Source organism: Danio rerio, chromosome 6 (assembly GCF_049306965.1).
Source record: "Danio rerio strain Tuebingen ecotype United States chromosome 6, GRCz12tu, whole genome shotgun sequence".
In the NCBI taxonomy this organism is placed as follows: domain Eukaryota; kingdom Metazoa; phylum Chordata; class Actinopteri; order Cypriniformes; family Danionidae; genus Danio; species Danio rerio.
Genome location: NC_133181.1, coordinates 48,006,154 through 48,029,315, shown reverse-complemented (window position 1 = coordinate 48,029,315; position 23,162 = coordinate 48,006,154). Strand labels below are relative to the sequence as shown.

Below are 23,162 nucleotides of genomic sequence, written 5' to 3'. Positions count from 1 at the left end.
AAATGAGGACTATAGCTTCAGTTTTATTTATACCACTGATCTCTGAACCCCACCTAGAGACAAAGTAAATTGTAACGTGCATAAAACTAAGTAACAAAAGTGCATAATTAAAAAATGTGTGTATTATAATATTTAGGAAATTAGTTAATTAAAGTATGCATTTATTTGCATATTGCTAATATTTTAAAGGTAAATAATGTTCCACGTATGACTTGCAGGCAAACATTTAAACAATAAATAACACCGCAACAATATTTAACAAATACTGATTGCAGAGAAATGACTTTGCCATCCCTATATCTACATTTATTATGTATAAAAGTATTTTTAATTTTAATTATCGATGATTCTACTACGTTATTGCTGCTGCAACTATTTTAATATATATATTGGTAATGATAATTCATTTCTAATGCTACATTACTACTAGTAATATCATTCTAATCATTCAAACTTGTCCACCACACTACTGTATTTATTGTCTTGCCAAAGACACTGTATAGATGAACCCCAACTAGTGATTAAATTAACAAATAAATCAACCAAGGAGCCAACAAATTAGGAAGAAATGACTTTTAATATGGTAAGCAGCGAGCAAATCCTTCAGGGGAAATAAATAAATATATCCCGAGTGGTTTATGGAGTTTGTGGACAGCAATAATCAGTAAATCCGGCCGGATTAAGCGATGGAGGGACAGTGAGAGCGGATTATTAAACATCTGCGGAGGCACTAGTCTCTAACATGACGCTCTCTAACCGAATCAAACCTAGAGCACATCAGATCATTAACCCCAGTGCAACATGTCTCAAAGCATCTGTAATGCACACCCGTCTTCACGTTAATGCGCTCTGTGCACAACCCGAAAGCAGCTGTTGTAGGAAGTAAGATCAACTCGAGAATGGGTTGGAAAAGTCAACAGTCATGATGACTTTCAGTGCAAACATCAAGATGCTGTTCACTTTCGCTTGATTGAAAGTGGCAAATAAGCTATTAGTTTTTTGGAATAAATAACTAGTCATGTGACAGGAGGCACATGCCTCTATGTGATTGGCTGTCAGCTTGATAATGATATTGTAACAGGTGCACAAACTGGCCTGAATGTGTCAACTAGTGAAAATGGACAGACTCTCAGAGTAAACAACTCACCCACTCACCCATCATCACTTGTGTCATGAACTTGAAACGCACAATGATCTGTGAGTGATAGCTTTTAGCAAACAAATTAAAGGTCTGAGCCTGCCGTCATCATGACACCTGCGGTGCCTACTGAGGATTTGATGAATGATGGTCCCAAAGAAAGGTCACTTTTAGCGATAATAGCCAAGAGTTTGCATTGCTAAAATATACAAAGCATTTAGCACTGCTGCATTGCTAACACATACAAAGCCTCCGCACTGCTGAAACCACTTTTGAGGTTATTTGGCAAGACTTGGTGTTATGCATGCAAAACAAAATCAAAATTTTTTTCTATTAATAATTTATTATTTATTTATTAACTAACCTACATAATTTCAAGGTCAACTGTTTTATATACCACTTGCATTATTTAAATGTGACAGAAAATATATGTTTTATTATTCAATAATTATTTATTTATTTATTAGCTAACATACATCACTGCAAGGTAAACTGTTCCATATATAACAAGCACCCAACCATTTAAATATCAAATAACATTGGAACAATGTTGATGGACAACAGACCACACCAACACAGGTACATTTATTATTTTATTTACATTTATTATAGTTATTCATCATGTGACCTAGTGATATTTTACCTAATAATAATAATAATAATAATAATAATAATAATAATAATAATAATAATAATAATAATAATGTACTGCAAATACAAGTAATGATTTTATAACTGCTACTACTACTACAACTCTTCCAGTCAATTCAACTAGTATTTTCTTCAGCAATGTACAGTTTATGTTGTCTTTCCCACTAGACACAGCTCCTCCAACTATTAGTACTGGCCCCAATTTAAATAATTTATTAAATTGATTACTAGCGGTTTTGTCATCCATGGCATGCACAGAAATGTCTTATAAGCAATAGAAAAAAATGTCAACAGACCAAGCGGTCGCCAAAGTGAGGATGTGGTCCCTTCTTCTCCAAGTAAATGACTAAAGAAAATACATATCATGGTAAATAATGTTCCAAGTATGACTTGCAGCCAAACCTTTAAATAGTAAATAACACTGCAACAATATTTAACAAATAACAATTGCAGAGAAATGACTTTGCCAGCACTATATCTATATTTATTATGTATAAAAGTATTAATGGTTTTAATTAATGATGATTCTACTATATTGCTTCTGCAACTTTTATTTATATATATCGGTGATGATTTAAGTAATGATAATTCAATTTTATTGCTTTGATACTACTAGTACTATTATTTTAATCATTTAAACTTGTCCACTACACTACTGTATTTATTGTCTTGCTAAATACACTGTATAGATGAACCCCAACTAGTGATTACTACTTACTACTAATACTACTCCAGTCATTTCAACTAGTATTTTCTTCAGCACTGTACAGTATGTGTTGTCTTTTTAACTAGACACAGCTTCTCCCACTACTATTACTACTACTACTACTACTGGCCCTAATTTAAATAATTTAATCAATTGATCACTGGTTTTGTCATCCATCGCAGGCACAGAAATGTCTTATAAGCACTGGAGAACCGTCAACAGACCAAGCGGTCGCCAAAGTGAGGTTGTGGTCCCTTCTTCTCCAAGTAAATGACTGAAGAAAATACGTCGCGAACACAAAAAACACATGACGAAACATGCATCTCCTACTTACTCTCCGCATATGCTGGAAGTGCAGATGGAGAAGCAATATATAAAACCCCCGAGTGCAGCGTGACGGAGCGATGCACAGCTGATAACTGAAGACGCACTTACTGTGATGCATGGAGTCTCGGCGCTTCCTCAGAGAAGTGATGCGGAGTCACAGCGAGACCGAGCATCCGAATAAAACGGAGAGGATCTCCAAAAAAAGAAAAAAGAAAAAGAAAAAAAGTGCCGCTTAATGGCAGAATAGGTCGAGGCTGGAGAAACCGCGCTATCCACACACACATACACAAACACACACGGTCCCCGCTGATTCCTGCATCAGATCAACATGAGCCGCGCTGCTCGTGTGGCATGGGGTGGGCACCTCCCACATACTGTGCTGCTGGAGGCTTTCCAAAGAGTCACACAAATCACATCATCTTTGTGTCACCGAAGGGCTGAGGCTTTGACATTAGGGATGCGAAGAGGACACAGCTGATACGGCAGAATCGCTTGAAACTTGCTGTGGAATATAGGCATTTATTATTCATTTTTGAGGGGGCTTTGAGAGGGCGGGATGCTCTGGGTGGAGTGTAAAGAGTAAAACGTGCAAGGTGAAATGTAATTAAAATTAGATTTTTTTTAAGAAAACGTATGTAGTGCATATAATTTTACTGTATTTCAATTTATAGAGAAAATGTATATTCAGATGTAGTTGCATATAGTAAAATATCAAACTATTTTTACTATCCAAAAATTAAATTTTCAAAATATGTTTGTGTTCCTGTCAAAAACTTTAATTACAGTTAGAGTTAAAATAAAGTGAAAATAGAGTTAAATATAAAGTCAAATATAAAGAAAATTGTTAAACACAGTTTAATAAATACTATATATGATTGTTGACAATAATAATAATAAAGGTAATACTAATAATCATTATTATTATTATTATTATTATTATTATTATTATTATTATTATTATTATTATTATTATTATTATTATTATATACTGTTAATACAAGAAATGGTTAGATTACTGCTGCTGCTACTATTACAGTCATTCCAACTATTTGGTTTTTACCACCATTAATTTAATTAATGTAATATTTTAAGAATGCCAACACTAATGCAATATAACAATGGGCTTATTTACTATATAATTATAGCTACAATTATGTATTTATTACTTTGGATCCCACATTATGTATAAAATGTTAGTGGATGACTCCAATATTTACACAAGCTCAATAGAAAAACAACAACAACAACAACAGACAACTGCAAAATAATATATGCTGTGATAATAATAACCTTAACCCTAATAATAATATTAACAATAATACAAAAACAATAATAATAGATATTTTGATATATTTAATGCAATATATATTTAACAAAATAATATTCTAATAATAATAATAAGAATAATAATAATAATAATTTATATTTATATATATATATATATATATATATATATATATATATATATATATATATATATATATATATATATATATATATATATACATATATTTTTTTATTTAATACATATTCGATTAAATAATTTTCAATAAAAAAAATAAAAAAAAATAATAATAATATGTTTTTTCGATTTAAATTTTAGGAATTAAGTCATTTTTTAAAACCACAACATGTAGATATTACAACATTGGTTGTCAAATTTATATATATATATATATATATATATATATATATATATATATATATATATATATATATATATATATATATATATATATATATATAGTTATTTATTTATTTTTTTTTTAAGTTTTTCAAAAGTCAATTAAGAAGTTTAAGCTACAGAATATTGGTGGATAAAGCCAATTTTTAGAAAAAGTTTAATAAAGCAACAACAAAAGCTGATAAAAACACTAATTATTATTATTATTATTATTATTATTATTATTATTATTATTATTATTATTATCATTATATAAATAATAATTATTATTTTATTATTCATTGATTTATTCATTTTCCTTTAGCTTAGTCCCTTTATTCATCAGGGGTCACCACAGCAAAATTAACTGCCAATTTATCCAGAATATGCTTTACACAGCAAATGCCCTTCCTGCTGCAACTCAGTACTGAGAAAATGATAATAATAATAATAATAATAATAATAATAATAATAATAATAATAATAATAATAATAATAATAATTATTATTATTATTATTATTTTCATTTGTTAATTAAGCAGTGATCTAGTTTCAAAACCACAGTATGTAGTTTTTATCACATTTGATGTCACCTAAATATATTTAATAAAAGGCACTTTAAAAGATCAATTAATCAGCTTATGTTACAAATAAATAGGTGGGGGACTCCAATATTTAGATTAACAGCCCTGTTTTTCCATTTCCATGGCAAAACACAATATAATTTATCCAAATGAATCTGAAAATAACTAATATATGCAATGTCATTTTATAAATTAACCTCTCACCCCTGCTCAGATTCTTTTACGGTGCTCCTTTGCCAAAGTGAAAAGACAGCAAGACAGATCTTCATTTATTTAGGGCATCACCATTTATAAATGACACTGAGAAAATTCAGTTTTTAAAAACTCTAATTATATTTAAACAATAAAATTAAATCTTAGTAATGTCACATGACATCTCCTTTAGCCAGTAAAACTTCAACATAGTTGCTATTTGCTTTACATAATTGGAAAACAGGAACTAAATGGGACATCAGCACACATTCTGCGACATGTTCTCAAGACACAATGGTGAATCCACTTTTAACTATAAAATTATATTCTAAAAATATAGATATTGAACATTTTGTGATGTTTTCTAAAGATTTCACAAAGCAGTCAAGCACCTCCTTTCACCATGAGAATTTATCTAACTGACTAACACTGTTTCTGTGTGTACCCCAATCTGACTCTTTAGCAAAAACAATAGGAAACAATAAAATAAATCTCAGTAAACAGCACACAGAAGTTGTACTGCATTCCTATGTGTACTCCATTCTCCCCGGAAACCCCAAAGAAGCACTAGCACTACATTATCACAGAGGATGATGGATCAAATGAAAACAATGATTACCATTAGTCTTACAGAGACCTCAAAAAGAACCTCAGCATTATGAGCAAAAAAACCTGATGAGTGGTTTTGCAAAGGCCTCATCATCACAAACCCCAGCTGCCAAACACAATCTAAGAGAAACCCTTAAGAAGCAGTTGCATTAGCTGATCAATTATTTATATGCCCTTTAATGAGATCGCATTGCTCTATGTCATGATTGGAGTTTAGACTCCAGCACCGCCTCCTCCTCTCCCTCAATACTATTACATTTTCCTCAATTAAGTTGGATCAGAAGACTGATCTATCCAGGCACCTGCGCCAGGGGGTTTATAAGCTGTTCAGTAAGTGTCTTGATCAATGTTAGGGGCTTATTGACATGCTTAACTCCCGACGGCACCCTCTGTCTGCTGTGACAGAACGGTGAGGTGGAGAGCGTGACATGTTTTGACACTGGTGTGACGGGGTTGTTAGGTGCATGTCTCAGTGCGTGTTGTGTAACTATGGCTGCTTTGCATATGTTCATGCAATTCCATGGCAGGGGGAAAGAGGGAGAGAGAGAAAAAATAGGCACACAAACAGTGCTATTTCTCATGCACAGCTGCTTGAGAAATAAGTCTATAATGAATCCATCTTGTTTAGCGCTCATATCCTCACCGGGGGAGACAGATTGCATTCTCATCGACATGCTACGACCATCTAGATGCTCCGGTTGGGTGTTTAGGAGCGCTGAAGTTTTAATGTAGTAAAGCTTCCAATTTGTGAGACTGCCGGGGAGGGAAATCAATCGTTTGTTATTAGATGCCTAACCTCATGTCCAGACGGAAGGTGCTAATCCACTAGGTGGCACAAGCTAACAAGCCTGTTGTCAAACTCAGGTTTGTCAAATCAGGTGATTTCAGACTGCCTGCACTGACTGCTGCTGTAATACTAGGCAGCCACTTTATTATTATTTTTTTATTTACATAATTATTGTGGTGCTCTGCATTGCACAGCAATCTCAGGATTACACTGTAAGCAAGTGCATTAAACAGATTCAGGCCCCTCTACAAATGTATTCCACCTTTGATCCCTTAAAATTTTCATTATCCGCACATAAGCCCTAATTATAGTAAGTGGGATTGGAGAAAATCTTCTCCTTTTAAAATAGTCAATTGGAAGGCGATAATTAAAAGACAAGTAAATTGAATTCCTGATGGGATTAACTTGCAGGAAAGACAGCGAGGGAAAGAGCAACCGCCTTGAAGGGAAGAGAAGCGAACAGGCGGCTTCTCCGCTGTCTTTGTGCACTCAGACACATTTGCTGACTTCTCATGCTGCATACATAATCACCAAATCACTAAAGCCAAAGTCTGGAGTAACGTTGACTGTGTAAATGTGGACTAAATTAAATACACAGAATTATTCAAGATTTACAGTCACTGTTTCACGCATAAATTTCATCACACTCTAAAGACCAAACAATATATTCTGATGGCTGTTGGACAAAAAGCAGCCATTGACATCCATAGAAGGAACTAAAATATACTTTGGAAGTCAATGCAGTTTTTTTCCTAACATTCTTCGGTATATCTGTCTTTGTGTTCAACAGAAAAAAAAAGAAAAAAAGAAAAACAAGTGCAAGGTGAGCAAACAAAGAAATTATTTAGATTTTTGGGTGAACTATGCCTTTAAGATGAATGGGACAATACCTCTTAGTGGATCTGCAAAATTGTGACTATTTTCGAACACGTTTCTGAAGCACTACCCACAATTGCAAGAAAGTAGTATTTTGCATGATGCAGTAACATTTCAAAATCAGCTTATCTGACCAATAATACACAAGAAGAGTCAATGGAAACCTCTTTAAAATGACTTTTTTATAGATTTTTTGAAGAACGGTCACATTGAAATTCCAAACTTTTTGAATTGCAAACTGATCATTTTTAAATGAAGTTTCACAAACTAATTTCGAGAGGAGCACGTGATATGATTGACTGCAGCTGGCAACTCATCTACATTCATTAGTTAGCCAATCAGATCGATCCAAACCCACTAAAAGTAACCTAGCTAAGAACTACTCCCTTATCTTCATTTTCCCGAAGAAACCCCCCCATCCACCCCTTCTCCTCCTTTCCTCTTTTGCCGAGGGGAGCTTTCGAGAACAACTGATCTCGTACTCCCCTCACATGCTCTATGGACCTGGCGGGAGCCCTGGGCTTAACTATCTTCTAGCTCAGGGTTCTCTCCCGGGACAGCATGCCAAACCTGCTAACTTGCTAACAAGTTGTCAAACAGTATCTAAGTGTGAACTCTTGAAACAGGTTTTGCCATTCATAATAAAGCAGTGATTTACTTGACAAGGTAACATTTTAGCAGGGATTATCTTTTTTTTCACCAATAAAGGGAAACCTGTTTGAAAACAGTCACATTTTTGAAAACAGTTATTTCAAGAGTTCACACTTAGCTGATGATTGATTATTAAGCTTGTTTGGCATGCTGTCCCGAGAGAGAGCCCTGAGCTCATAAGATCCTCGAGCCCGGGGCCCCTCCTGTTTGCAAGGCAAGAGGGGAGTTTAAGCTCAGGTAGATCTCGAGAACTCTCCTGCTGTAGTGGCTAATGACCAGATAGTGATTGCTCTTAAGAGATAATTACTTACTAGGAGCATGTCTATGGTGCTTGGATTAGTCAATTAATTTAAATTACATGTTTTTGGACAGTGGGGGAAAACTAACGGGGGGAAACCTACATGAGCACAGGGAGAATGTGTAAACTCCACACAGAAACATTGGCTGGCTTGGTAATGACTAGAACCAGTGACTTTTTTGCTGTGAGGCAACAGTGTCAACCACTGGGCCACCGTGCCACGCGTCTAGGAAAAGAGGAGGAGTAGGGGTGGAAGGAGGGATACTTCAAAACGAAGATGGCTGTTATATGGAACTTAAGGTATTAATAGTGGCTTAGGAATCGTCTGATTGGTGAATCATAAGTTGGATAATACGGGATCAGCCGCAAGAAATCATAAGCATGTGATCCTCTCGAAATTAGTTTATAAAGAAACTTTACTTAGCTGCAAATGACGGCTATTTTCAAATAGTTTATAGAACACTTCCTTCCTCTATCGGAAAGCAGAAATTGGCAATATGGGCTCATTGTAAAAAAAAAGTGCCCAAGGTTACTTTTTGAGAGCCGTCAAACATATGCTCGCAGGTAAATATGGCTGCATTTTTTATGTAAAATGAACGCTATGGGGCAGTACCATGACTGCTTACCCCCATAAGGATGGCTTTTCTAGAGTGACTGGTTTGCTCGGTAACTCACCACCAATGGCCTCAGACTTGGGACGCCAAAGCAGATCGGACAGGGATTGAGTCCGGCGAAGGACCATTCCAGAAACCATGTAAAATGAAACCCATAAAAGCCATTGGGGAAGAAGCACATGGCTTGTCTATTGTAGCTTGCTTTTGAAAAAAACAAAAACAAAACAAATACAAAAAAACACTATTGGTTGGGTTTAGGGAAGGGGTGTGTGGTTCAGTTGATATCAATATTTTATATAATGCATGACCACATAACGACTGGCTTCACTCATGCACATGTGTAAGAAAGATGTTGATATTTCTAGAAATTTCCACAGTGGTGGATTTACAAAAAAATGGCTTGTATTAGAAAACGTGCTCAAGTAACGTATTTGAGATTGTCAAAAATGTACATGTTTGGATTAGTGAAAAAACTGCAAGAAGATGTAATAAAGGGTATATAGAGTATTTGCTTGTTCTCAAAAACGTAGCCTGCATTTGAAAATTTGCCTAAAGCAGTGACATTTTTGGCAGAAGGATAATCTAGGGAACAAAAAAAAAAAAAAAAAAAAAAACTTACAATTGTAATACTGTTTGTAAAACAGACACTTGCTTTTTTTTTTTTTTTTAGATCATTACTGTATAGGATCTGATCTACAGTAATTCATCACTATGTTATAGATTTAAATATTCCGAACAGCCACTTTATTAGGTACACCTGTCCAACTGTTCATTAATGCAAAGTTTTAATCAGCAAATCAAATGGCAACAACTAATTGCATTTAGGCATTAAGACACAGTTAAGAGGATCTGCTGCAGTTCAAATTGAGCATCAGAATGGGGAAGAAAGGTGATTTTAGTGACTTTGAATGTGGCATGGTTGTTTGAGCCAGACTGGCTGGTCTGAGTAGTTCTGAAACTGCTGATCTACTGAAACTTTCAAGCACAACCATCTCTAGGGTTTACAGAGAATGGTCCGAAAAAGAGAAAATATCCAGTGAGCGGCAGTTCTGTGGGTGAAGATATCTTGTTTATGCCAAAGGTCAGAGGAGAATGGCCAGACTAGTTGGAACTGATAGAAAGGCAACAGAAACTCAAAAAACCACTCTTTACAACCGAGGCATGCAGAAGAGCATCTCTGAATGCACAACATGTCCAACCTTGAGGCGGAAGGGCTACAGAAGCAGAAGACCACTTCGGGTGCCAGTTCTGTCAGCTAAGAACAAGAAATGGAGGTTAAAATTTCCAAAGGCTCACCAAAATTGAACAATAGAAGATTGAAAAACATTGCCTGGTCTGATGAGTCTCAATTTCTGCAACATTCAGAAGGTAGGATCAGAATTTGGTGTCAATAACAAAATAGCATAGATCCATCCTGCTTAGTATCAACGGTTCAGGTTGGTAGTGGTGGTGTAGGGGTGTGATGGGTATTTTCTTGGCACACTTTTCTTTCAGCAGGATAATGTGTTGTCACAGAGCGTGAGTCTCAGACTGGTTTCTTGAACATGACAATAAGTTCACTGTACTCAGTTGGCCTCAACAGTCACTAGATCTCAATCCAATAGAGCAACTTTGAGATGTGGTGGAACAGGAGATTCACATCTTGGATGTGCAGCCGACAAATCAAGTCAACATAAACCAAAATCTCTGAGAAATATTTCCAGTACCTTGTTGAATATATGCCACAAAGGATTAAGGCCGTTCTGAATGCAAACGGGGGTCCAACCCGGTACTAGTAGAGTTTACCTAATAAAGTGGCCAGTAAGTGTATTTGACAATGTTAGTTTTTTGATGAAATCAAACATGAAGATAAAAGACTTCAAATCATAAAAAAAAATAAAATAATAATAAACCTTACCAGCTGAAAACTTGAACAGTAGTGAAAGTTTTTCAATAGCATGTTCTGCAGTTGCAGTTTTGGTGTAGAGACAATAAAATAATAATCATAAAGACAATTAATATTCAAAATCTCAATATACAAAATCTCTAGTACAAAATCCATGTGAAGGGATTAATAGTGCACTCAAACTTTAACAAATGCTGTATGTGGGCAGATATGGCCTCAGATGTGAAGTGGGTCTCCTGTTTGTTTAATTCAGAGAATGCAGCCACTGCTATTGAATCTTTCTGGAAGTTAAAGGCTAAGCTCTGACCTTCCTCTTTGTGCTGTCTCATGCGTCTCCTGGGCCGATCTCATCTGGGATTTGTCTGCTTGGTGTCACTCTACAGCCGCTAATGACTCATGAACACAGGCATTTAACTGTCCATGCTCCTTGTAAACAGAACTTCTGTAGCGTAAAAAAAAAAAAGTTGTTGACTTTTCTTGCACAGAATTCGGATAAATCAATTATCTTCTGATGCGGAATTCAAAAGGTATTGATATTCAGGTTGCATAGGCTTTGTGGATCTTGATAGCTCATTAATACATAATATTCCCCATCCACTAAAGGGTTTATATGATTAAGACGAAATCTCCTGATCAACAGAGATTATAAACTGAGCAATGCAATAAAGAATATTAATGATGTCGAGAGAAGAGCTGCTCTAGTGCATTTTAAAGTGTCGTGCAAATCGCAGAGTGGTTTTAAGCATTAGCCAAACTCGCTGCAGGAAGAGCAGATTTAGGCTGGGGAAACACAGGAAGCGTGGCATTATCAGGCCTTTTTATCAATGGCCACAGGGTCGTTTTGAATGATGAGCCCTGTTTCCTTCCCATTTGGAATTACATTACGGCACTTGACGGCATGCATTCAGTAACACAATAGTTTAGACTGACAGCACAGCTGAAACAAATCTGCAAAGTTATGGGAGGTCAGATCGGGCAAGGGGTCATTTTGATCACATAGACAACATTTTTAAACTGCAAACAACAACAATTAAACCAGTCTAAGCTGGTTTGAGGGTGTGGAAGCTGTCCATGCTAGTCAAAGAACCCCAAACTCCTCTAAAACAAGGATTAAGGTTAGACTGCTAAACCTTATTGTTGAAAAACACAGCTTAAGTTTAAATTAAGCCTGTTTCTCCTATCTGAAGAGTGTGCAGAATTTCTCTATAACAAAACAATTTTGGGCTGTTTAAAGATTTACTTCAGCAAGGAAGCAATTACTTCTGTCTCATTTTTAAACTGCGCTACTGGAAATTCTGCTGAAACTAGACTGGTTTGTTCATATTAAATAACTAGCTCTCCCACAAATTAAAATTCTGTTATTAATTATTCCATCTCATGTTTTTCCAATCCCACAAGACCTTTGTTCATCTTTGTACCACAAAATAACAATATTTTAGATGAATTCAATGAGTTACTTTATCCTCCATACACATTGATGATCCTGAAACATTCAAAGTAAAGAATAGGAAACAAAAACATTGTCAAAACATTCCAAGTGTTTTAAGTGGTTCAGCTGTGATCATGAAAAGCCAATAAATTTCTTGCGTTAAATTGTGACTGGAAACGCAACTAGCCACAGTGGCTGGTCAGGCCCTAGTGGTGATGATGATTATTATTGTTATTACAGTGAAATAATTAATTAAATATGATGGGGCTAGGCGATCTTGTGTCGCAACCTCTATGCAGCAGATTCAAGAACTGTGACACCGTGGCTCCGCCTGCTCTGATCATACAGGTTTGGTTTTCAGCAGCTGGGTGGAAGGAGCCTCCACTCTTTCTGTAACAAGCTACAAGTCGCTTATCTAACTAACTTCACCTTACTTATCAAACAAAACATTGATACACTAGTTTTTCTTAATGGTATTACTGTAGTAGAATATAGCCTAAGGTGGATATATAGCGTTTGGCAAAAAAAAAAAAAAAAAAAAATATATATATATATATATATATATATATATATATTGTGTTTTAGGTGTGTTGCTGCGTTAAGAGTTTAGTAAACTTGTTAAATGTATTGAAAAAAGTAACATGTTAATCACATTAAATATATAAGATTTGGTTACAAACTAATAGAATAAATATGTAAATCATGAAAGGAAACAAAATACTAACACACCTTTGTGTTTACAGGTGGATGTTTTTATTATCAGTCCAGATTATACTTCATTTCCTCTGAGGAGAAAAGCTGGTCTGAGAGCAGAAGATACTGTACAGACAGAAAAGCAGATCTGATCATCATAAACAACAGAGAAGAATTAGTGAGTAAAGTATACTGTGTATGTGTGTGCGTGTGTGTGTGTGTGTGTGTGTGTGTGTGTTATGTTATGCACGTTCTGACCAAAACGGACTCAGAATATTATTATTATTATTATTATCATTATTATTATTATTATTATTATTAATCAACCTTTGTATACAGTATTCCATATATTTATGATGTATTGTTTTTTTAACCAATTTATGATGTTTGACAATATTAAGGTTATTCTGTTGCATTTTGGCATGGTTTTTGACTTATTTATGAACTATTCATGGACATAAAGTTAAATAAAAAATATCCTGGATTTGAAGAATATTGTGTTCCTGGCCTTCACTGAGCTCAAGTAATAGTTTAATGTACAAATATTGTGAATAAACTTTACTGTTATTGTCTTAAATAATAATGTCAAATAACCAACATTTCTCAAAATGGATATATCTCGTTTTGCAATAAAACTCTTCATATCTATAACTTTCCAACACACTACACCAGTCTAATAATCCTGGGAGCCGGAAGAAAAATCTGGTTTACTGGTATGAGCTGGTATCTCAGTTAAGCCAAGCTGGTGAAAAAGGACAAAACCTTTATGAAACTAAAATCCAGGCTTAGACTGCTAAACTACACTGCTGTAAAACACAACAAACAGGATGTTGCTGGTATCTTTCATTAGGTCTTCAAAGTCAAGAAATGTGGACAAAATCTCTAAAACTAACTAAAGTAGTCATTTATGATGGTTATAGAATTTCTCTGTCCACCATGTAAGGCCAGAAAACCACTTGAGGCAGTCCAGATGTTTTTGAACAGTTTAATCCAGCCTGCAGTCTGACCAAAATTACTGGCCTTTGGGTTAGTGGATTATAAAAACATTTTGATCATTTTTCAGATCTTCAAGCTGGAAGAGCAGCTAGTGTAAATCATCGGAATACCATGATTTTAATAATGATTCTTTCTCTGAAACCTGATCTATTCATCAGATTTGTTTTGGCTGCTCTGCGTTAACTGTGCTCTTGTTTTAGCTGCTAAGCAGGTAGAGTTGGCTTTAACAAGACCCACAGCGGAACAATCTATTGTCAACTAGAGCACTCTTGTTGGCGTTATTTTACTGAGGTATTAGCATTGAGTGCTATTGTGCAATATTATCATGCCCTATAATTAAGAAACTATTTGAGAACAGCTCAGGCCATAGAGCGAAATAAATCGGAGGGGATTTTCTCATGGTGCGAGTGCCGTGTACCACATAAAATCTGCAGTGGAAAACAATAAACAATGAGGACAGTTAAATCTCTATCTATCCCTGGATGGAGGAGATAACCACCTTTTATGGCCAGTGCGGCAAAGAAGAAAATTAGTTTCTGAAAAAGTCATTAGCAAGTTGCCTGCTTTATAGGTTGACACAGCCCCCTGTGTCCAATATTGCCCAGTTTCTCCTGGAAGACTTTTTTTCTTTTTTATTATTGGCTGATGCCCAAACTGAACTGGGCTAAATCCATGGTGAAACATTTCTCAGCTCAAGCTGGCAAAAGTGTCTTACTCACACCTGTTCTGGCTCGATCACGTTCAGATGTTTGTGCTACTCTCTAAGCTACTGTGCCAGCGCCATGTCAGATCATAGAGAGTTCACATTCAACTTACAATACAGTATATAAAAGTTTTCCTTACTAATTAGATGTTGTGAGTTATATGGCCAGACAGTGAAAAATCATTTTGTAGACCTAATTAGCTTGTTTCTAAGTCAACACACAAAAAAAAAAAAAAACTTTCAACCCTTTTAAAAATGACTTTATTTGCTATAGGGGCTATTGTGCTTTAATTAAATTATATATGTTTTTAAATAGGGGGTCACGGTGGCACAGTAGGTAGCATGATCGCCTCACAGCATAAAGGTTGCTGGTCAGTTGGCATTTCTATGTGGAGTTTGCATGTTCTCCCCATGTTCTTATTGGTTTCCTCTACAGTCCAAAGACATGTGCAGGTGAATTGGGTGAGCTAAAATTGTTCGTAGTGTATGTGTGTGAATTAGTGTGTATGGATGTAATGGGTTGCAGCTAGAAGGGCATCCGCTGTGTAAAACATATGCTGGATAAGTTGGCAGTTCATTCCGCTGTGGCGACCCCTGATTAATAAAGGGACTAAGCCAAAAAGAAAATGAATGAATGTTTTTAAAATTTTTAAATATTAATAATTTGAATGTATGAATCAATCAATGTGTCTTCGGACACTGCTTTACATTGGTTAAAATTGCAGCAATATTTTATGAAAGAAAGAAAGAAAGAAAGAAAGAAAGAGAAAGAAAGAAAGAAAGAAAGAAAGAAAGAAAGAAAGAAAGAAAGAAAGAAAGAAAGAAAGAAAGAAAGAAAGAAAGAAAGAAAGAAAGAAAGAAAGAAAGAAAGAAAGAAAGAAAAATATTTCCCAGATTTTGGACACAGGACAAAAAGAATGAATTTTCAAAACGCCAAGCTCTAAATCAGACAATAATGTACATTTTTTGACTGACATAGGAAAGAGTATAATATAAGACTAAAGTATTACAGAAGAATTTCATTTTTGGAACAGCACTCGTCACACTCCATTTTTCATTAATTTCTTAGAGCACAAAAGTAAGTTGCAGGGAAGATAAAGCATTCAGTTCACTTTCAGACACCATTCAGCGCAATTTCTAGAACAAATGCTTAGAACAAAACATAGCAGTTCTATTGTTTGAGACCTTTAAGATGTCCCATTCTGTGACTAAATTCTCATTCAGACACCTGGAACCCAGCTTTACCTCATACCTTGTCTGAATCCTGCTTGCAACACATATTTTAACTTGTTAAATTGAATATCTATAGACTAATTTTTATTTATTTTTTGCATTTGAATTTGTCTTTTCTCTTTTTATTTATTGTTTCATACTGTATATATTTGTATTTTGTACTAAAGCAACATTCAACGAAACACTAGTTTATATAGTAAATTATATTTTAAAAATATTAAGCAAAATTCCTAATGGAATAATGTCAGTCATAACTAGCAATGGCATAATGCCAGTCAAAATTTGAACAAGACAATCAATAAAATACAATTAATATGACTAATTAAAAGCCATTTCAAATCTCTCCTTTAAACCATGGTGTTTAATTCATTTGTCAGCAAGGAGATTTTGAAGGGCAGCTATGATTAAAATCAACTTTTCTAAACTGCTTGGACAGGACTGTGTGTAGATATAGTGTGCCCACAATCCAACACAATCTCACAGCAATTCGTAACTTTTTGATGTAGTGGCTAATTCGTATGAATAAGATCTAATTCATACAATTTAGTACGATTTGCTCATCCCCCAATGATGGTTGGGTTTAGGGGTGGGGATAGGTGTCACGCCTCCTTTTTAAAAATCGTACAATTTCGGGTACAATTTTTTGTCACTAAACTGGCAAAACGTAAAATACTTACATTTTCTCGTGAGATCGGGCTGCACAGTTATATTAGAGTGATATAAAGACAATAAGTCTCTTCTTTTAAATTTCCTGATTTTAAAATAGGATCCAAATTCCTGCAAATCCGAGACCCACTGCAATGTGACGTAGGAGTGCAAGTTTTCCCGCCCACCGAATTGATTGACAGACGCTTATTAACAAGCCTACAATGTAATGCGTATACACGTAACCACAAGACAGGACTTGCGCAAAGCAACTGGGATTAAAAGATCTGTTTAGCTCTCAGTGATCAGCTGCACCTCAAGAATGAGTTTTATAAGTTTAAAACCTTTTGAAAAAAAAAAGTGCATGTTTATAATAAATACAGTCAAAACACTGTAATTTATCACCACAGCCACATATAGTGCCAGTACAATTATAAAAAAAGATGCTTCAATCACAGTTTGTGGATTTAATTCCGGTCTATTTTGTACATTACCATAATGTTTGTCGATACACCAGTGTATATTAACATGTATGCTGTCATATTTGCGGTGCAAAAACAGCGCAAAGCTAAGCGTGTCTGTGCGTGCACGTGTAACAACATTGTATGCGACTCATCATTGCAGAAAGGCTTGAATTAACACCTCAACAAATGTATCTAACAATCGATGGAAAACTTCTTAATGTAGTAAACTTCATTATTGTCTGTCACTGTGCTGTTTATCTAAGTCAGGGGTGGCCAACCCTGTTCCTGGAGATCAACCTTCCTGCAGATTTCAGTTGCAACCCATATTAAACACACCTGCCTGTAATTATCAAGTGCTGTTCAGGTCCTAATTAATTGATTCAGGTGTGTTTGATCAGGGTTTGAGCTGAACTCTTTAGGAAGGTCGATCTCCAGGAACAGGGTTGAGCACCCCTGATCTAAGTGAAGGCTACACACACTGAAACACACGTAGGAAGGATGGGTGGGGAGAACTTGCTGATTTGCATAAAAGGCACAGGCAACAAAAACAGCTACACTATCATAATAGATCACATTTCCCATATTTAGAAAGGTATAATAAATAATCTGATGGGTATTTTGAGCTTAGACTTTACAGACATTCTAGAGACACAAAATACTTATGTTAAATCTCAAAAAGGGGGTAAAATAGGTGCCCTTTAATCAATTTAAAATATAATAACATTTAGTATGATTGGTTATTTGGTTTTATGTTGTTGAAATATGTTGTTTCAATGTTATGTTGAATAATGAAACATTATAAACATTTTAAAACATTATATCACCCATAATTTGTCAAAAAGTTATTTAAAACATGTTTTCGGATTCCCTTTTAAGGCTGATTTATACTTCTGCGTCGAGTGATTGCCGTGACCCATGTCGCCTGCCTTGTGTTGTAGTGCATTTATACTTCTGCGTGCTGTTTGTGTTGGTCGGCAATAACACTTCTGAAATGCTAACTGGCTGTAGCCTTTTATGTTCCTCTCTGTGTCACGGATGTTTTGTTTTTCACAACGCTACCTTACAAGTAGCTTAAACCCTGCCCACACTCGTCAGCGATACCAAGCCAACCAATCATAGAGCTTGCACTATGCGTCGTTGGGATGTGTAATTACATTTTTCGAGAGGTGCCCGTCAGCATCAACGTCAGCCACGGCAAGGACTATGCGACCACATGAAGGTTGTGCCGGACCATACGTGTGGACTTGACACAGAAATATGAATTAGCCATTACACTAACATCTTGTCTTTGATTACAATGTAAATAAAATAAAATAAAACAAATATGTAAATTAGCTTTTAGTTTTTTTTTCTCATTTATTTATGCATTTGGATTGTATTATGGGATCTTGATCTTTCTTCCAACAAATTTTAATCTTAGGAAATTCAAAAAAGTGACTTTTATTAGCATTTTAATATTTTAAAAAGATATATTATCTGGGTTGGTGTTGTATATTACACTTTAAAAATCTTTTTTTAAAGGCAGCTAGCTCTCTGCAACTCTTACAGGGTCGCCCACTGAAGCTAAGCAGGGTTACGCCTGATCATTAGCGGATGGGAGACCACATGGTAAAGCTACTGTAGGTTGCTGCCGCGAGTGATGTTAGTGAGGCCAGCAGGGGGGCCCAACCTGTGGTCTGTGTGGGTCCTAATGCCCCAGTATAGTGACGAGGACTCGATTCTGCTCAGTGTGGCCGACTTTTTGATGAGATGTTTAACCGAGGTCCCGACTCTCTGTGGTCGATAAAAATCCCAGGATGTCCTTCGAAAAAAGTAGGGGTTTAACCCCGGCATCCTGGCCAATTCTTCCCACTGGCCTCTGTCCATCATGGCCTCCTAACCCTCCTCATATCATAATTGGCTTCATCATTCTGTCTCCACTCCACCAAAAAGCTGGTGTGTGGTGTGCAGTCTGGCGCAAAATGGCTGCCGTCGCGTCATCCAGGTGGATGCTGTGCACTGGTGGTGGATGAGGAGATTCCCCTCCATGTGTAAAGCACTTTGAGTGCCCAGGAAAGTGCTATGTAAATGTAAGGATTACTTATTTAATAAACTCAAGTACATTTTTTAGTTATTTTACAGACTTATTTGTCTGAATATTATTTCTAATAGATTCTACTAAAATGTAAAACCACTGTAAATGGACGGAAAACACTTGTGTTAATCAACAGATTTTTTTGACAGCGTATACAGAAAAATGAGAATGTACAGAAAACCATACGAGATGGAAAATGTTTTATAACAGAGCACTTGCACCTACTTGAAAAGAAACAAACTGCCATCAAAGCCGCGATCGTATGATAATTCCGCATTCACTAACAGCGCATCGTATGATTACAATCTAGACAGCGCTCTTCAGATGAAGGCTTTGATGTTTTGCACCCTTCTTATTATTTTCCTTTGTTCCAAGGAAAACCTATTAAATCTGCATGAGAGATTTTGTTATCTGTCACCTAGGACGATCACACCCCATTTGCTTCCGAGAGAACTGCATTTGAAGAGGAAATAGCTATCTGTAGTGGTGCTTTTCTCAACACATGATTGGTATAAGTTGGAGTTCAGACCCGCTGTCTCTCCTGGAGTGGAGCAAACAGACAAACAAGAAATCCTCTTTATTAGTCGCTTCTCCAATGGAGCTGTAGACTGCGTGAAATACAGCGGGATAAAAATGCAGGCCAATTATGGAAAAAAAGTGCTTTTCTTTAAGGCCAACAGCTGCACTGCAAGTTTTCTATTAGACTCTGTTTTTATTTTTTTTACAAAAAAAACGAAAAAAAAAAAACATGAACACTCCAAGCTTCACAGATTAAAGGCTCTGGGCCAAGGAGAGAGAGAAAGAGAGAGAGTAGTGGATCCATGCTGGATAAACCCATGTCGCACCAGCGAGTACAGTGATGGGTTTTTAGATTTGAAGAGATTATAAAAAGAAGCGGGAAAGTGGAGACGAATCGGCGGGAAAAGAGAGAAGAGAGTGCACCCGCCACCCTCTCGCCATCACCCCCGGGTGGCACGATGATCCTAATTTCCCTGCTCGCTGTAGCGTTTCTCACCAGCACATCAGACCGTTCCAGGTGCCGCCTCGACCGTCTCGCCCCCCGGTGACGGTACCACATCGAAGGCAGAGGACACGCTAACAAGGAGACGTGCAAAGAGTAGTCTATACATGCACTAATGCTCCCAGATATATCTGGGGTATGCAGCGGGAAATTAAATCCACTGCCGCTCAAGAGGAGACTTTATCTAAAGCCAGCGAATATTCGCATGTTGACAGTTATCTCAAGCTAATAAAATACACAATTGAGGTTTCAAAACAAGCTCAGTGGCCAATTATTAGATTATATGTTAAATTCAATTTTATTAATAAGTGAACCCACCTAGGCATGGGCCGGTCTAAGATTCTAATGATATGACAACCTTGGATAAACATATCACGGTTTGACGGTATTGGAGTTACTGCTCTAAAATAAAATGTCTGGGTAAAACATTTTTTTCCCCTTTGAACACAATATATATCATTTTTGAGAAACAATTAATATATTTTGGAACAGTAAACATGTCAGGCTAAGTAATTCAAATGAATCATTGACTTCTGCTGTCTTCATTAGTTTCATAAACACAGATTTCTTTACAGTTTAAAATGGCATCTTCTGATTTTTTTCTGCTGGAGATACTGCTGTCCTAAAAAAAAAAAAAAAAAAAATAATATATTGTACATACACCTTAGGAACGGTACAGCAGAAAATGTTGATGGTTTTAAAATCTTTTCCAAACTACGGTATACCTTGACAACGGTTATGGTCTCATGCCTAATGCCACCACATGTACAGTGCTCAGCATAATTGTGTAAATATATTGAATATTTGTATCTATTTCTAAGTAAATTTAGGCAATGTATTTTGGTGCATTTAAACAAAACAGAATTATCAAACAGATGTATTTATTGAAATAATATTTTAATCACCAAACATATTTAGAAATAGAAAGATGACACAATTAAATTCAAGCAAAATATTGCAAAAAAATAATAATAACAATAATAAATAAAAAATACAACCTACAAACTTTGAACTAAATGTTTTTTTTTTTTTTTACTTTTTGGGTATTTAGATTTTTCCTCTTTTTAAAATTTGTATTTAATATTTTTCTTTAATGCGTTAATTTGGGTGTACTTGTTTTTGAAGCATTATCGTAAGTTATTTTGTTAGATAAGCTCCAGATTTGACTTCAGTACTGACTAATCTAAGGCATATTCACAAATATAATATTGTATAGCTTCCTATTAGCAATATGAATTTAAAAGACAGATTTGTGAGGGGTGTACTTATGTATATGCTGAGCATATGATTAACAGAGCAAGTAAATTTTCATATATGTCTGATAATATTTTTTCTTCTAGAGAAAGTCTTATTTGTTTTATTTTGGCTCGAATAAAAACAGTTTTTTATTTTTTTATTAACCACTTTAAGGTCTAAATATCAACCCCTTTAAGCTAGTTTTTTTTTTTTTAAGATAATCTACAGAACAAACCATCATATATAATAACTTGCCTAATTACCCTAACCTGCCTAGTTAACCAAATTAACCTATTTAAGCCTTTAAATGTCTGTTTAAGCTGTATAGAAGTGTCTTGAAAACTATCTAGTCAAATATTATTTACTCTCATGATGGCAAAGATAAAAAAAAAAAATCAGTTATTAGAAATGAGTTATTAAAACTATTATGTTTAGAAATGTGTTAAGACTTTTTTTAACACATTTCTAAACATAATAGTTTTATTTAAATAATATTTAAATAAACTTTTAAATAATGTTTAAATAATATTTTCTCTCTGTTAAACAGAAATTTGGGGAAAATAAACAGGAGGGCCAATAATTCAGGCGGGTTAATAATTCTTAACCTTATTAACCTGGTTAAGGCTTTAAGTGCAGTTATACCTGTCACCTTGCCACCAATCTTTACCTGGAAAGATTGCTGGTGAACTACAAATCAGTAAGAAACTACAAATTCCTACATGCTGCTGTATACACACCGGCATCCACTTTTCACTAATCACACACTCAGCTGAAACCTGTCATAAGGATTATTTTGACTATATATACAATCTGGACTGAGTCTTTAATTTGTATTATGTGTTGTGTACTTTAGCCTTGCCTTAGTTTCTTGTTTTATTTCTATTGTTCATTTGACACTTTGTAGTTGGATGTTCAACTTGTGCTTGACCTTATGCTTGTACGATTATGATTTTGGATTTTCCTTTATTTACCACCTCTTTATCTGCACGACAATCCCACTAATAAATGTACTTGGATCCTATCATTTTGCCTTCGTCTCTCAAGCAGTTCCTCATGAGTTATAACAATACTATTATTATATTTAAAAAAAAAATATCTAGTAAAATATGATGTACTGTCATCATAGCAAAGATAAAAGAAACAGTTCATAGAAATTAGTTACTAGTTAGCTACTATGTTTACAAATGTGTTAAAAAAATTCATTAAACAGAACTTTTAAAAGAAAAGAAAAACTCAAATTTAACAGGACGGCTAATAATTCTGATTTCAAATACTGTATATAAACACATTCATTTATGATAATCACTTTAATCAAATCACTCAACTGCAAGCTGAACATGATATTTCTCCAGTGAGCTGGAGAAAAAGCATGTTTAATGCCACAGAGTTTACATTACTGCTCTGAATGGCTATTAGCTGAGAACAGTCAATGTCAGTAAATGCATAAGAAAGAAAACAGCAACTGCAAAGAAATGAAGCTGCTTTAAGTGTTTTCTAAACAACTAACCATCTTTTGTAAAATAAGCCCAAAAATCTAAATTCTGTAACATGGGATTTTATAGCACAGCTTTAAAGTGAAACATATATCTGACTTCTTACAGATTAAAGTTTATAATCAGGTCCCAGGTGTACATTTAAAAACAATGTGAAAAGTTACAAAACAGTAACTTTGCTTTGCTAAGACATT

General features: G+C 35.2%; 1 protein-coding gene across 5 annotated transcripts in view; it reads right to left on the bottom strand.

Moving 5' to 3' along the window:
- Positions 1-23,162, bottom strand: part of cntn4 (contactin 4) — a 445,220-nt gene that overhangs the window by 338,796 nt on the left and 83,262 nt on the right. The window contains exon 1 of one of the 5 annotated variants that reach the window (XM_068221777.2): positions 2,830-3,170. The exons of 2 other annotated variants lie outside the window; for them this stretch is intronic. The gene's annotated coding sequence lies outside the window, so the exon portion shown is untranslated. 5 annotated transcript variants of the gene reach the window in all.